At 42.3% G+C, this 13925-nt stretch overlaps 1 protein-coding gene and 1 long non-coding RNA gene across 2 annotated transcripts in view; one reads left to right on the forward strand and one right to left on the reverse strand.

The window, feature by feature from the left end:
- The window catches only part of ADRA1B (adrenoceptor alpha 1B), a 57861-nt gene that overhangs the window by 8641 nt on the left and 35295 nt on the right, over window positions 1–13925 (forward strand). The window lies entirely within an intron of this gene.
- Window positions 8680–13113, reverse strand: LOC144580689 (uncharacterized). The gene is made up of 2 exons (XR_013530681.1): window positions 12749–13113; window positions 8680–11840 (listed from the first exon to the last, which is right to left on the reverse strand). It is a non-coding gene; the product is annotated as an uncharacterized LOC144580689 (long non-coding RNA).

Consider the following 13925-nt stretch of genomic DNA (forward strand, 5'->3'; position numbering starts at 1 on the left):
TTTACAGATGAGGAGACAGAAGCTCAGAGAGGTTGAGTGATTTGCCTTAGGTTACCCAGCCGATCATTGACAGAACATGGATTCAAATGCAGGCAGTCAGATGAGTTTGTCTCTGGAGCTCTCCTAGAGGTGGGGCTCTAAGCCTGATTTAAGCAAGTGCAGGAAGAAACTGGGAAAGCCAGAGTTTATTCTGAGGAGGAAAGAAAAAGCATGTGGCTGCCTGTCATTCAGCAACCAAAGGTACCGTATCCTGGTGAGGCCGTAAAGAAGATAAAAACAATTGGGTCTTTCCTGTAGCAAGATAAGTCCAAATTTCTCTTTGTTTATTGATGCCTTAGAAGACTTTTTTCAGCTTCACAGTTTATTATTGGTAATGTCACTACATTTTTAAGATTTTTAACAAATTTGGGGAAACACATAAAGTTTAGAGGATTTTTTACAGTTTAGTTTCTGGCTGCATACATTTCAGACCTGGATTCACCACCATCCACCCACCTACATGTAGGGTCAGCACCGTGGGGACGCTCTTCCATCATGAATCAGCCTCTGGTCCTACTTCTTGATGCCACAGGGTCAAGTGAGTTGGCATCATGGGAAAGACAGCATTTCTAGAAGCTGTTTTTTCACTTTGCAGTTACTCTGGCTAGTGGTAACCTAGCTATACAAAAAGAAAAGACTGTAAACCACATACGTATATTCAACAGAACACAAAATCTATCTTAACTCAACTCTTAGCTGGTTCCCCAAAATGTCCATGGCTCCTACATTACCACCTACATAAGGGGAAGTAGGAATAATATTTAAATAAGGGGAATAACTAATTGCATTAACAAACCCTACTTCTGAAAACTTTGTGTGGCCATGGGGGTAAGGGACCTTGCTAAGGCCCCTGCTCAGGCCTTATAGGGTCCCATGAAGGGAGAAGCCCTAAGGCTACTCTGCTTAGGGGTCTCTCCAGCAACCTGTCAACTGTTATTTTTCCTCTACCTACTGTGGATGTCTTTAAGCAGTGATCAAATTCTGCCTAACACGGGTGATCACACAAGCTGAATAAATGAATGAATGAATGAGTAGAACAGAGTCCAGCCGAAGAATTAAGAGTGCACTCAATTGAAGTAGAATTATTGGCCACTTCCCAAATACACTTTGCATTTTCCTTTTTCTGTGCATTTGTTCCTTCTCACCTGTGTGTTTCTCATACTCTCTGAATATCCAATTCCTGCTCATCTGTAAACATGCGGTTCTTTTGACACCTTCCTCGAGAAGTCTTCCTGGATCCCACCCTTTTCCCTATTAGTAATCACTCCTTTTATCCCTGGTTTGTGGTGCTTGTCACATTTCTCTCTGGGGATAAAGACTGATGTGCACAGCTTTTGCAGTACTGCCAGGCTGTAAACCTTTAAGGGGTCCAAGTTCAAACTGTCTTCTTGTCCTTCATGCCCAGGGATGTGTACATAGTAGACTCAATAAAAATAGCGATGACCAATTGGATTCATACAGTGTGTGCCAGACTTCTACCATTTGAGCCTCCCATGGCCCATCAGATAGGTATTCATGCTTTGCCCATTTTATAAATAAGGAAAGGGGGCCTGGCACAGTGGCTCAACCCTGTAATCCCAGCACTTTGGAAGGCCAAGGTGGGCCGATCATCTAAGGTCAGGAGTTCGAGGCCAGCCTGGCCAAGATGGTGAAAACCTGTCTTTACCAAAACTACAAAAAATAGCCAGATCTGATAGCAGACACCTGTAATCCCAGCTACTCCAGAGGCTGAGGAAGGAGAATCACTTGAACCTGGGAGGCGGAGGTTGCAGTGAGCCAAGATTCCACCACTGAACTCCAGCCTGGGCAATAGAGCAAAACTCTGTCTCAAAAAAAGTAAATTAAATTAAATTAATAGGTAAACAAATAAGGAAATGAGCTTAGAGGGGTTAAGAGGCTTGTTTCATTCCTTGAAACTACCACAAGCTCCTTAAAAAGAGACTGTCATAGACTGGTCTTCTAAAACCAAGATGCCCATCTGGGCCTGGTCAAGAAGCCAGTGAAGAAAGATTGGCTTGGCGAATACCAGTGTGGACACAGGTAGGATCTTGAAAATGGAGGACCTCTTCATTCTTTATTAAAAGGCTGCCATTCCACCTGCCTCTGGGGGAGATCATCACATTGCCAATTGGTCCCAAATTCCCTCACCCTACTAGCCCTGGTCACCTGCCTCTCACCTTTGAGAGGGATATAGTCAGAGTTGATCCCTGCAGAAGCAGGAAAAGAGGAAAGCTTTCCAGTGACTTTATAGCAGAGCCAGATAGAGACCTCTAAAGGCCTAAGATATTGAAAAGCGAAGAATAAAATTATACATTAAAACATGTGCACACACAGACACGTATGCATAGAGCCCTAAAATAAATGTAAGGAAGGCCAACAATATTCCGATTCTTTCCTCAGAGGTAACTTTTATTTCTTTAATATCAGATTATTTCACCAAAAATACAGATGCCTCAGCTTTGCAAATGATCCGAAGATACACTGGGTCTTTCTGTTGGGTAATGTGTCACTGTTCTCTAATGGGGTGATCATATCTCCCATTTCACTGAGATGGTCTCCTTTCATGCCTATTATCAAAACATAATTATAATGGTTAAAATAACCCCTTCTTATTCTCAAAAGTGTCTCAATTTGAACAATAAAATGTCTCCCTATGTTAAAACCTGGAATAAGGGTGTTTATAGTGGGGACACCCAATAGTAACCCAGTTTTATACCAGAGCCTGAGATGGGGAGGAAAGAGAAAATGGCACTTACAACCTCAACAGTCCAGAGAAAGATTCGTGATGAGAAAGCAAAGCCATCATCCATTTAAGAAGGAAACACACGACTTACCATGTGTGTGTGTTTTATGGGAAGCAGGAGTTTTGTAAATGTGGGTTTGAAATTTTTAACTAAAGTGTTTATTTATTTTACTTGCCCTGATGACACGAGTCAGTGGCTGAGCTGGGATTTCAATCTGTGGCTGGCCAGCCCGAAATACTTAGGGAATAAATGCCTAAATGGAGGAATGGATCAATTTCAGCACACGCTAAATGGTGCTATCTGAATGATGGGTGTCTCCAGAATGCAGAGAAGACTGAAAGAAGAGTGAGCTGAAATAAGATTTGGGGGAGGAGAAGGAAAGTGAGCGGTGTTTTAAGGACTTGCAAGGCCGGAATCAGTGCACGAGACAGCCATCTTCACCCCACCCATCATCACTCCTCCTGGCATGACAGCACATGAGTCAGCTTAGGATACAATTGAATCTGTCCTCACTGGCAGGCTCGGCTCTTAGAGCTCTATTAACAGCACATGCCTGGCCACACCCACCTGCAGCTCATCTGAGCCCCCTTTGAATACTCAAGTGCCCCTCTCTGATGCGAGTGCAGGAATTGCGCTATAAAAGTTGCACCAATGAGCAGTTCAGTTCAAAATGTTCAGAAACAGAATGTTCTAGCACATGCAAGTGGCCCATTCCTCACAGAGCACCATTCAACTTTTTCTGGGGGTGTCTGCCCACAATGTCTTGCTCCTCTCTAAGCTTTCTCTCTCCCGCTGGGATGAAATTGGGGCTTGGTTTTGCACACTTTTTGAAATTCTTCAAGACAGAATTTCCTGCCAGGCTAATGTGCATTGCTTAGAGGCCGAGCTTAGCACCCTGGCCGTGCCCCAAAAGGAGGTTAAAATGGGACCAAGGGCAAGCCGGGCTCACTGTCATTCACAGGAGTCAGCCCCAGGGCTCACACCACAGGGCCAGGCAGAGATCCAGGCAGGCAGCTGGTTGGGGAGGAGGAGGATCCACCAACTGGAACAGCAACAAAAAATTACACCTCCGATTCATATATTCAGGCCATTAATCGGCCCCTGGCATCAAGAGGAAGCGATAGGGTCTCTTCTCCCAGCTTCTAAGGACACTCCCCACAGTGCCCATTTGTGATTCCTTGACCCCAGCCCTTTAGCATTTACCTTAACATAAAGGTTCTGGGCTTCACTGTTTCTCGGACTCCTTTGGCAATCTGATGCAGCCCGTTCTCAAAGTCGACACATCAAATAAAAGACACACAATTTCAAAGAAAAGCAATTATATTGAAATACATTTATAAGGTTAAAAAAACAAATTTATTATAGAGTAAAAAAACGTCCTTTAACATATGAAACAAGCTCTAGCAGCAAGTCAAATAACTACTATAATTTTGAAGTAATGACAAGTAGAACTATTTCAAGATATCTGCAACAAATGTAATGTGATATCACAAATCTAATTTCTATTGGTGACAAATCCTGCTGACTGTAGTGTGGCTGCTTGCCTACATTCCTATCAAAGAAAATGCAAAGTTTCAGCCAAAGGTTAGTTTGGGGTTGTTTTTGTTTTTTGGTTTTTTTTTAAATGGGGTTTTTTTCTCATCCAAATTCATGGACCCCCTAACTCCAGAATAAGAACCCTGCCTTGGGGCATTACAAAGATGTACTTCAGGATATAAGATTTTCTATACTTTTTTTCTTTACAATGTTTTGTAAAGAATGCCTGTTTTTAGACCATAGGACCAAGGGAACTTGGACCAGGCTATAATGCCTTATAACTATTTTGCATGATTACTTGTAGCAATTTTTAAAAATCAACTAGTTTATTTTTAAATGATGCATAGATTCTTATTCAAATCAGAAAAAAAAAAAAGAAAAAATTCTTCTGCTCTTACCTACCCCACGTTCAAATCCAACACGCTGTTTTCTTTCCCCGGAAGTAAACATTGTTACCAGATTGTGTATGCTCTCCAAAATATTATACGTATTTGTAAGCATACATATCCATATGTGTATGTGTATATGTCTGAGTGTGTATGCATGTAGAATGTGTGTGTTTTCACCGTGTTTATTTTGATTCATGGTGTCGTTTTAGAAACACTTCAGTGAAGGTTTCGTTTTTCACTCAATAGCACAGCGTATCTTAGACATTGCTTTATGTCAGAATGCATAGAGTTACTGCTGCTTTTCATGGCTTTATGGAGTGTCCTATTTTATTTATCAGTTTCCCAATTGATTGACGTTCAGGTTCATTTTGGTCTTTTACTACAATGTAGTAATGAATACTCTTGTATATACATCTGTGCACACATATGCAGGATTAATTCCTAGAAATGAAGTTGCTGGGGTAAGGAAGATTTGGTATTTTAGGTTTAACCTGATTATGTGTAATAAGAAATTTAAAATATAGTAAAATGTAAAGTGGTGTTAAAACAAATAGGTTAGGCCAGACACAGTGGTTACCACCTGTAATCCCAGCACTTTGGGAGGCTGAGGCAGGCAGATCACCTGAGGTCAGGGGTTCGAGACCAGACTGGTCAACATGGCGAAACCCATCTCTACTAAAAATATAAAAATTAGCTGGAGAATCATTTGGACCCGAAAGGTGGAGGTTGCAGTGAGCTGAGATTATGCCACTGCACTCCAGTGTGGGCAACAGGTAAGAAGCTGTCTCAAAAAATAAGAAGAAGAAATAGGTTAGATCTACATCAACTAATCTATTAGGAGAGTTGTTCATGGTATCTAAGTAAAAAAGATAAGTCATAGAGTTTTGTCTGATCTTTTTTTTAAAAGCTATTAGTTTAGTTACCTCAAGGGGTAGATTGGAGTGAGGAGGAGTAGATTATTAGCTTTTTCACAACCTCTGAATTATTTCACATGTTGCAATGAGCAAATACTCTATGATTAAGAACATCAAATTAAGAAAATGTGGTAGAATACAAATTGGGTTTCAATAGAAGTATAGTGGGGACTATTAAACATTTTTATGATTTTAGAAGAAAATCTATCAATTGTAAAAAAAGAAAAGATTGTTGGTCTTAGTCATTTTCAATCTAATTTAACATATATATGTTAATTTCAATCTAATATATCTTTTTAAAATATATTATGTATATTTAAGAAAATATATTATTATAAATATATATAATTTAACAGACCATATATACAAATTTATATATATCCTGCTCTGTGATTACGAGCCCTGGAACACTTAGAAATTGCTTTGTCCCATGCTGGGAGCAGTGACTCATGCCTGTAATCCCAGCACTTTGGGAGGCTGAGGCAGGAGGATCACTTAAGCCCAGGAGTTCAAGACCAGTCTGGGCAACATAGGGAGACCCCCATCGCTACAAATAAAAAATAAAAATTAGCCTTGTATCATAGCACGTGCTTGTAATCCCAGCTACTTGGGAGGCTGAGTGGGGAGGATCCCTTGATCTCAGGAAGTCAAGGGTGCAATGAGCCATAACCACACCACTGCACTCCAGCCTGCACAACAGACTAAGACCCCATCACACACACACACAAAAAAAAAAGACAGAAAGAAATGACTTCAGCCGCTTCCTCTACTGGTTACAGCCCTGCCTCATTCCCCTAGTTCAAAATCATGCCGTCAAGTTGGTGATTTTTTAATTTTTTCAAAATGAGAAGAATTTTCTCTTAGCAAAAACTAATTTATACAAAATAAAGGAAAAGTCTTCCATAATCATATCACCTGCCTTAGTCCATTCAGGCTGCTATACCTTCAACTGGGTAATTCATAACATACGACAGAACTTATTGCTCAGAATTCTGGAGGCTGGGAAGTCTAAGATCAAGGAGCAGGCACATTCAGTGTCCTCACATCCTCACATGACAGAAGGGCAAACAGGTGCCTCTTTTATAAGTACACCGATCCTATTCGTGAGAGTTCTGCCCTCGTGACCTGCTCACCTTCCACAAGCCCCACTTACCAATACCACTGCACTGGGGGTTAAGTTTCAACATATTAATTTTGGGAGACACAAACATTCAGACCATGGCACCATCGATACAACCATGTTTAATATTTGCCTATGCAACTTTCCAGAATTTTCTGCATATGCTGTTATATATTAACACAAATTGGTGTTAACCCAGTGCTTTTTCCACTAATCAGTGAGTCAAGCTGGCTGATTTCTCATCATATCAGTGAACAGGAGTCTTTTCAATTTTTTGTTTTTCCTTTTAAAAAAAAAAAAAGAAAGAAAGAAAGGGTATCACTCTGTTCCCCAGGCTAGAGTGCAGTGACACAATCACAGCTCATTGCAGTCTTGAACTCTTGGACCCAACCAATCCCCTACTTCATCCTCCCAAGTAGCAGGGACCACAGGTGTGCACCACCACACCCAACTAATTTATAAATTTTTCTGTCCAGATAGGGTCTCCTCAGGTTGCCCAGGCTGGTCTCAAACTCCTGGCTTCAAGCCATCATCCCACCTCAGTCTCCCAAAGTGATGGGATTACAGGCATGAGCCATCATGCTCAGCCTTTCCTCTTTTTAATGCTGCACTGAATTCCCTAATAGAAGGTATCATAATGTACTTAACCAATCCAGTTATGTAAACAAGTCATTTATACCAATAGATAAGACACACACAAGGTATCACATTTACAAGGTACAAATGTGGAGTGAAAAGTCTGTCTCTCACTGCCTTGGCCCCAGTCATCCAATTCCCCTCCATCCAACAGGAGGCAACTACTGTTACCAGTTTCTTATATATCCTTCCAGATATATTCTATACATATATAAATATATTTATATGATCTTTTTAATGGAAATAACATAAACACTAGTCTACATTTTGCTTTTTTCACTGAACAATGTATCTTGAAGGTCTTTCCATTTCAATACAGAGTAGCTTCATTCTTAATAGCTGCATAGTACTTCTTTTTTTTTTTTTTTTTTTTTCAAATAGATCTCCCTGGAAAGACATTGCAGGCTATTTTAAATTTTTGTTGCTGCAAAATAATATTCCTATACATCACCAATTTCCATGAGTAAATATATCTGTAAAATCTTGTAAGTGGACCATTCTGAGTAAATGTTCGTGTTTATGAATATTGCCAGATTGTCTTCTGTAGAGATTATATCAGTTTACATTTCAATTTGAGGGGGCCCGCACATTCACTAAGAGCTGTTATCAAACGTTTGGATTTTTGCCAACTTGACAGGTGGAATTCTTGTGAATGAGGTTAAGCATCTTTTCATATGTTTAACATAATCCATTCCCTCTTGATGTGCAATTGGTTTTCAGTTTTTAGCTGTGATAAATATTGATACACTCATTTTTTTCCTTAATATCTTTAGGGCAGTTGCCCTTTAGGATTTCGTTGGGATAAAGTCCACTTTGAATGGTTAGATCAAAAGACAGACTCTTGGAAAGGCCTCAGATGAATATTGTCAAATTACTCTCTGGGAAGGGTGTAGCAATTTGCACATCCACAACGTGTGTTTCAACATTGATGAAGAAGCCAGTTTTTCTGCCGATAGCTTCTCACTGCCTGAGGCACAAGAAGTTTCAGGCATCTACGTGACTTCCTCTAGAGGTGATAAGATGTCTTGAAAGCTTCAAATCCTTCCAGCTAATTTGGTGTCAGCTTCCCTGAGTTCAGGGCTAGCTAGCTGCCCTCTTGGGATGCAACACCCATCCATCAGAGAAGCCAGAGGAGACAGCTTCAGAACATGCGTATTTTATCCAGGAGCTGAGAACAAAAAGCAGTCAGCCATGATGTGTAAACAAATTTGATCTTTCACACGTGGTGGGCTGCCAGGCCCACCACTGCCCACATCAGTAGTTTGAGGCTCCAGGACTGATGTTCCAATTTAAAACCATAACAAAATAAAACACTGTTGCCATCCCCAGGAAAACAATCCAGTTGGAGGCACTCACAGGATGAGTTAATAAGGAAGAATTCCTCTAGGCATCTGAGCTGATCCCTACCCCACTGTGGGGGCCTGTGTGGATGAGGGAATGCAGCGGACAGCCTATATTTAGATCAGGGTATGGCGAATGCACCACATTTTCATTGCAAAATTCAGATTGGCCCTGGAAGATGCCAGACTCATGAACTGAAAACTCAGTTGAGCACCACTCGAGAAGCAAGAAGCTGGCCGCTTGAGCAGATTCTGCCAGGGAAGGAGGCCTTTTGAGAGGGAGCCAATGGGCCCCAGTCAGGGGTGTAATTTAATCCTACCCTTGAACTGCTGATCTAGAGGGAGAAGCTGGGTTATCTTCAGACTGTACTAAATCTAGACATGTTGGAACCAGCAACTAGGACAAGGCAGGGATGGGGTGAACTTTGACCCACTTGCCACAGGGTTGGGAAATCAAGGGAATGCCACTAAGCCAGAGGCCTAGTGATTTCCAGAATCTGACCAGGAAAGCCATTCCTGCTACCTGCCTCCATCACCGCCATCCTACCCCCTTATCTTGAGGAAGAGGGCTGGCACCTTCCCTTCTCTGGGACACCTTGGTAATGCTTCCTGACTCCTGCTTGAGCTGCAGCTTGCTGTACTAGAAAGAACAGAAACTTGAAGGTCAGGTCCGGTGGCTCACTCCTGTACTTCCAGCACTTTGGGAGTCCGAGGTGGATGGATCACTTGAGGTCAGGAGTTTGAGACCAGCCTGGCCAACATGGTGAAACCCTATCTCTACTAAAAACACAAAAATTATCCCGGTGTGGTGGCAGGCACATGTAATCCCAGCCACTCAGGAAGCTGAGGCAAAAGAATCACCTGAACCCACGAGTAAGCCAAGGTTGTAGTAAGCCAAGGTCACACCACTGTACCCTAGTCTAGGAAACAGAGCAAGACTCCATCTAAAAAAAAAGAACAGGGACTTTGAAATCTGACATATCTGTCTGGCTCTGCTGCTCAGCTTGCTAAGCCTCAGTTAACTCATCTGTAAAATGAGACTGAAATCATCAACCTCAAAGAATTACAGTGAGGAAGAAATGAGAAATGGATGAAAAGAACTCAGCTGGGTGCCAAACACCAGTAAATATTTCATGAACATCAGCTATTAATGTACATGAAGCCAGAGGAGATATTTAAGTTCCTCTTACTATCCTAATCATGACAAATTCTATGAATGGGCTCTGTGTTTTGAGGAAACAAAAATCAGACAGGTTTCTTCTCACTGAATAGTTGGGGAAATCCTCTATTAACAAAAGACAACAGAGGAAAAAACTAAAGTTTTTTTAGAGGGCCAGGTACGATGGTCACACGGTCAAAAAATATCAGGTGGCTTTACCTAACATTTATGGTCGTGTTTCTCTCTTTTTAAAACTGTTTCAATATTTAGATTTGTCATATTTTAGTCATTCCAAAAAGTACAAAAAGTAATTTGGGACACCCATGAGTCCTCCACCAAATTTAACATGTTGGTGAATTTGCTATACTTCTTTTAAGAAATAAAAATATTACAAATACATCTAAAAGGCCCCCCACCCCTCATCTCATTCACCTCTCTCCTTCCCGAAAGCAATTACCACAATGTCTGTGACAGAGTGGACTTTGCTCTGTACTTTTTTTTTTTTTTTTTTTTTGAGATAGAGTCTTGCTCTGTCCCCCAGACTGGAGAACCGTGGCATGATCTCGGCTCACTGCAACCACCACCTCCCGCATACAAGTGATTCTCAGCCTCAGCCTCCCTAGCAGCTGGGATTACAGGGATGCACCACGACACCTGGATAATTTTTGTATTTTTAGTAGAGACGGGGTTTTGCCATGTTGGCCGGGCTGGTCTCAAAATCCTGACCTCAAGTGATCCACTCACCTCAGCCTGTCATCTCCCAAAGTGCTGAGATTACAGGCATGAAGCACGTGCCTAGCCTCTTCTATTCATTCTTAAATGTGTACTCTAAGAAGCAAGAATGGTAGTCAAGACTGAGGCTCTGGATTGTCAGTCCTGGGTTCAAACTCCACTCCTGCTTCTTTACTACCTGTATGGCCTTTGGTAAATTACTCAACTCTCTGATCCTCTTTTCTCCCATCCCTAAAATAAAATAAATAACAGCTAATTTCATTAAGTGTTGCAAAGATGAAATAAGATTATTCATGTAAATCAGTGGTTCTCAACCAAGAGCAATTCTTCCCCAGGGGACGTTTAGCAATGTTAGGAGATATTTTTGATTGTCATACTGAGGGTGCTACTGGCATGAGCTGAGAAGGGCCGAGTATGCTGCTAAATACCCTGCAGTGCAAAGGACAGCTCCCATAGCAAAGACTTACCCAGCCCGAGATGCCAGTCACTGCTGAAGTGGAGAAAACCTGGCATCAAGCAGGCTGTCACTTTATAAGGGCTCAATAAACACTTGTTCAGTAAACACAATAGCATAAATGATTACAATTTGTTCTTTGAAAGCCATTGTGTTAAACAATTTTACATAAATTATCTCACTGGTATCCAGTGAGTTGCCCCTTCTTGATAAAAAGAATGATGGACAGCAAGCACTGTTTTTTCTGTGTGTCTGAGAATGTCTATACCATTTGTTACATTGAAATGATAAGCCTATTAAAAATGTAAACTTTCAGACTGATAGATTAATCGGAAATTGCTACTTGGAACCTAACTTCTCTTTGCTCTCAGTGAAAAACAAATTGTATCAGTGCTTTCAGCCACAAAATTAGTTCATTCAAACCACACACACACAAAAAAAAACAAATTAAAAATCCCTTCAACCTAAGCAGGCCCAGGGACTGGCGTGGCTATGAATAAATAAATAAAATGTTGAAATTAAGACATTTTTGGCCCCTGTGCACAAAGACTGGCTCTCAAGGACTCAAGACACCACAGAGACAGGGTAGGAAATTGAGGAGTAGGAAAACAGCCAGAGCTCTGCTTCTCTGACTCACCCCAGGCTCAGGTGGACTTGGAGAACTCTGTCCTGCAGCTGCCTGCCTGTGTTGTCAGAGAACATCCACTGTGAGGGGCCTTATCCAGCGGGTCTTCAAGTGGGGTCCTCAGCCCAGCACCATCGACATCACCCGGAAACCTGTTATAGATGACAGTTCTTAGACCCCAACCCAGAACAACTGAATCAGAAACTGGAGGTACAGCTTAAGCAGTCTGGGTTTTCCCAAGCCCTCTGGGTACTAGAGGCAGGCACTGGGCTAGGTATGTTCACATATATTATCTCATTTACTTCTTTTCACAGCCTTGATATGAATGTATTATTATTGCTGACTTGCAGTTGAGAAACAGGAGCACAGAGAGGTTGAGTCAGCTTCAAAGTCACACAGCTAGTAAGAGGAAAAGCCCAGGAGAGCACTGACATGTGAGAAGCTTTGGCCTCCAGTGGGGCAGTGTCATGAACCTGGGGGTTAACAACTTCAGAGGATTGCACACTTAAGTTTAAGAAATACCAGCCTAATAAGAACAGACCCGGCCGGGCGCAGTGGTTCACATCTATCATCCCAGCACTTTGGGAGGCCAAGGCATGTGGATCACTAGGTCAAGAGATTGAGACCATCCTGGTCAACATGGTGAAACCCCGTCTCTACTAAAAATACAAGAATTAGCTGGGCATGGTGGTGCAGCCTGTGGTCCCAGCTACTCAGGAGGCTGAGGCAGGAGAATTGCTTGAACCCAGGAGGCGAAGGTTGTGGTGAGCCGAGGTCATGCCATTGCATTCCAGCCTGGGTAGCAGGAGCAAAACTCTGTCTCAAAAAAAAAAAAAAAGAACACATTTCCTGTGTATATTTCCTGTTTTCCCACCATTGCCACGAAGCACTCCAACACCAGCTCAGATGTGGAGGAAGCCCTGCTCACTGGCACTTGCCTGGTGTCAGATGCTTGCCACATATTCTATAACTTCCAGATTATGAGGAAGCTGCTATTAATTCCTTTCCAGATGAAAAAAACACAGCTTAGGGAGTTTAAACAACTTGTCCAGGGTCATACCTGCCTAAAAGGGCTAGAACCAGGATGTGAATCTCAGTCTGCCTCAGGCCAGATCCTAGCCCCCTTTTTTTTTTTTTTTTTGAGACGGAGTTTCGCTCTTGTTACCCAGACTGGAGTGCAATGGTGCGATCTCGGCTCACCGCAACCTCCGCCTCCTGGGTTCAGGCAATTCTCCTGCCTCAGCCTCCCGAGTAGCTGGGATTACAGGCGCGCGCCACCGTGCCCAGCTAATTTTTTGTATTTTGAGTAGAGACGGGGTTTCACCATGTTGACCAGGATGGTCTCGATCTCTTGACCTTGTGATCCACCCGCCTCAGCCTCCCAAAGTGCTGGGATTTCAGGCTTGAGCCACCGTGCCCATCCAATCCTAGCCTCTTAATGATGACATCATACTGTGACATCACACTGCCCACTGAGGATGAAAAGAAACAGATCACAAAGATCAGCAGCACTGAGGCCAAATTGTGAGCCCTATCAAGTTTGTCCTTAGTGACCCTCAGTCACCAATCCTGGGGTTCACCTGGCTTCAGGCAATCCTCTGAAGTTGTTAACCCCCAGGTTCATGACACTGACCCACTGGAGGCCAAAGCTTCCCACACTTCAGTGCTCTCCTGGGCTTTTCCTCTTACTCGCTGTGTGACTTTGAAGCTGACTCAACCTCTCTGCACTCCTGTTTCTCAACTGCAAGTCAGTGATAATAATACATTCATATCAAAGTTGTTAAAAGAATTAAATGAGATAATATATGTGAACATATCTACCCCAGTGCCTGTTGCACAGTAGAAACTAATTACCTCCTCTTTCATCCTCCTCTACACACCAGCCACTATCAAAACTACTCCATCCAGAATCCATTCTTTTGAAATCTCTTGTATTGACCAATTAGCTAATATGAAGAGCTATCCTCAGGTGTTAATTCATAATAATGGTTTTCTGCATTTGTCTCGCAAATGGCATCTGCATTTCAACCAGGGGCCCTTATTCTCAAAGTCTTGCAGCCATGGAGTGGTTAATGATGGAAACATTAGGGAATATGAAAGACCACTGGGGAGTGATTTCCCAGCCTTTCTCCACCCCTCATATCACTCCAATATCCTGTCATTAGGGTAAGTGGATGGGGAATCCCAGAGAATGGATAATGAGACTAAAACAGAAGATATGCCTTCAAGGCTTCACC

Source organism: Callithrix jacchus, chromosome 2, assembly GCF_049354715.1.
Source record: "Callithrix jacchus isolate 240 chromosome 2, calJac240_pri, whole genome shotgun sequence".
Lineage (NCBI taxonomy): Eukaryota > Metazoa > Chordata > Mammalia > Primates > Cebidae > Callithrix > Callithrix jacchus.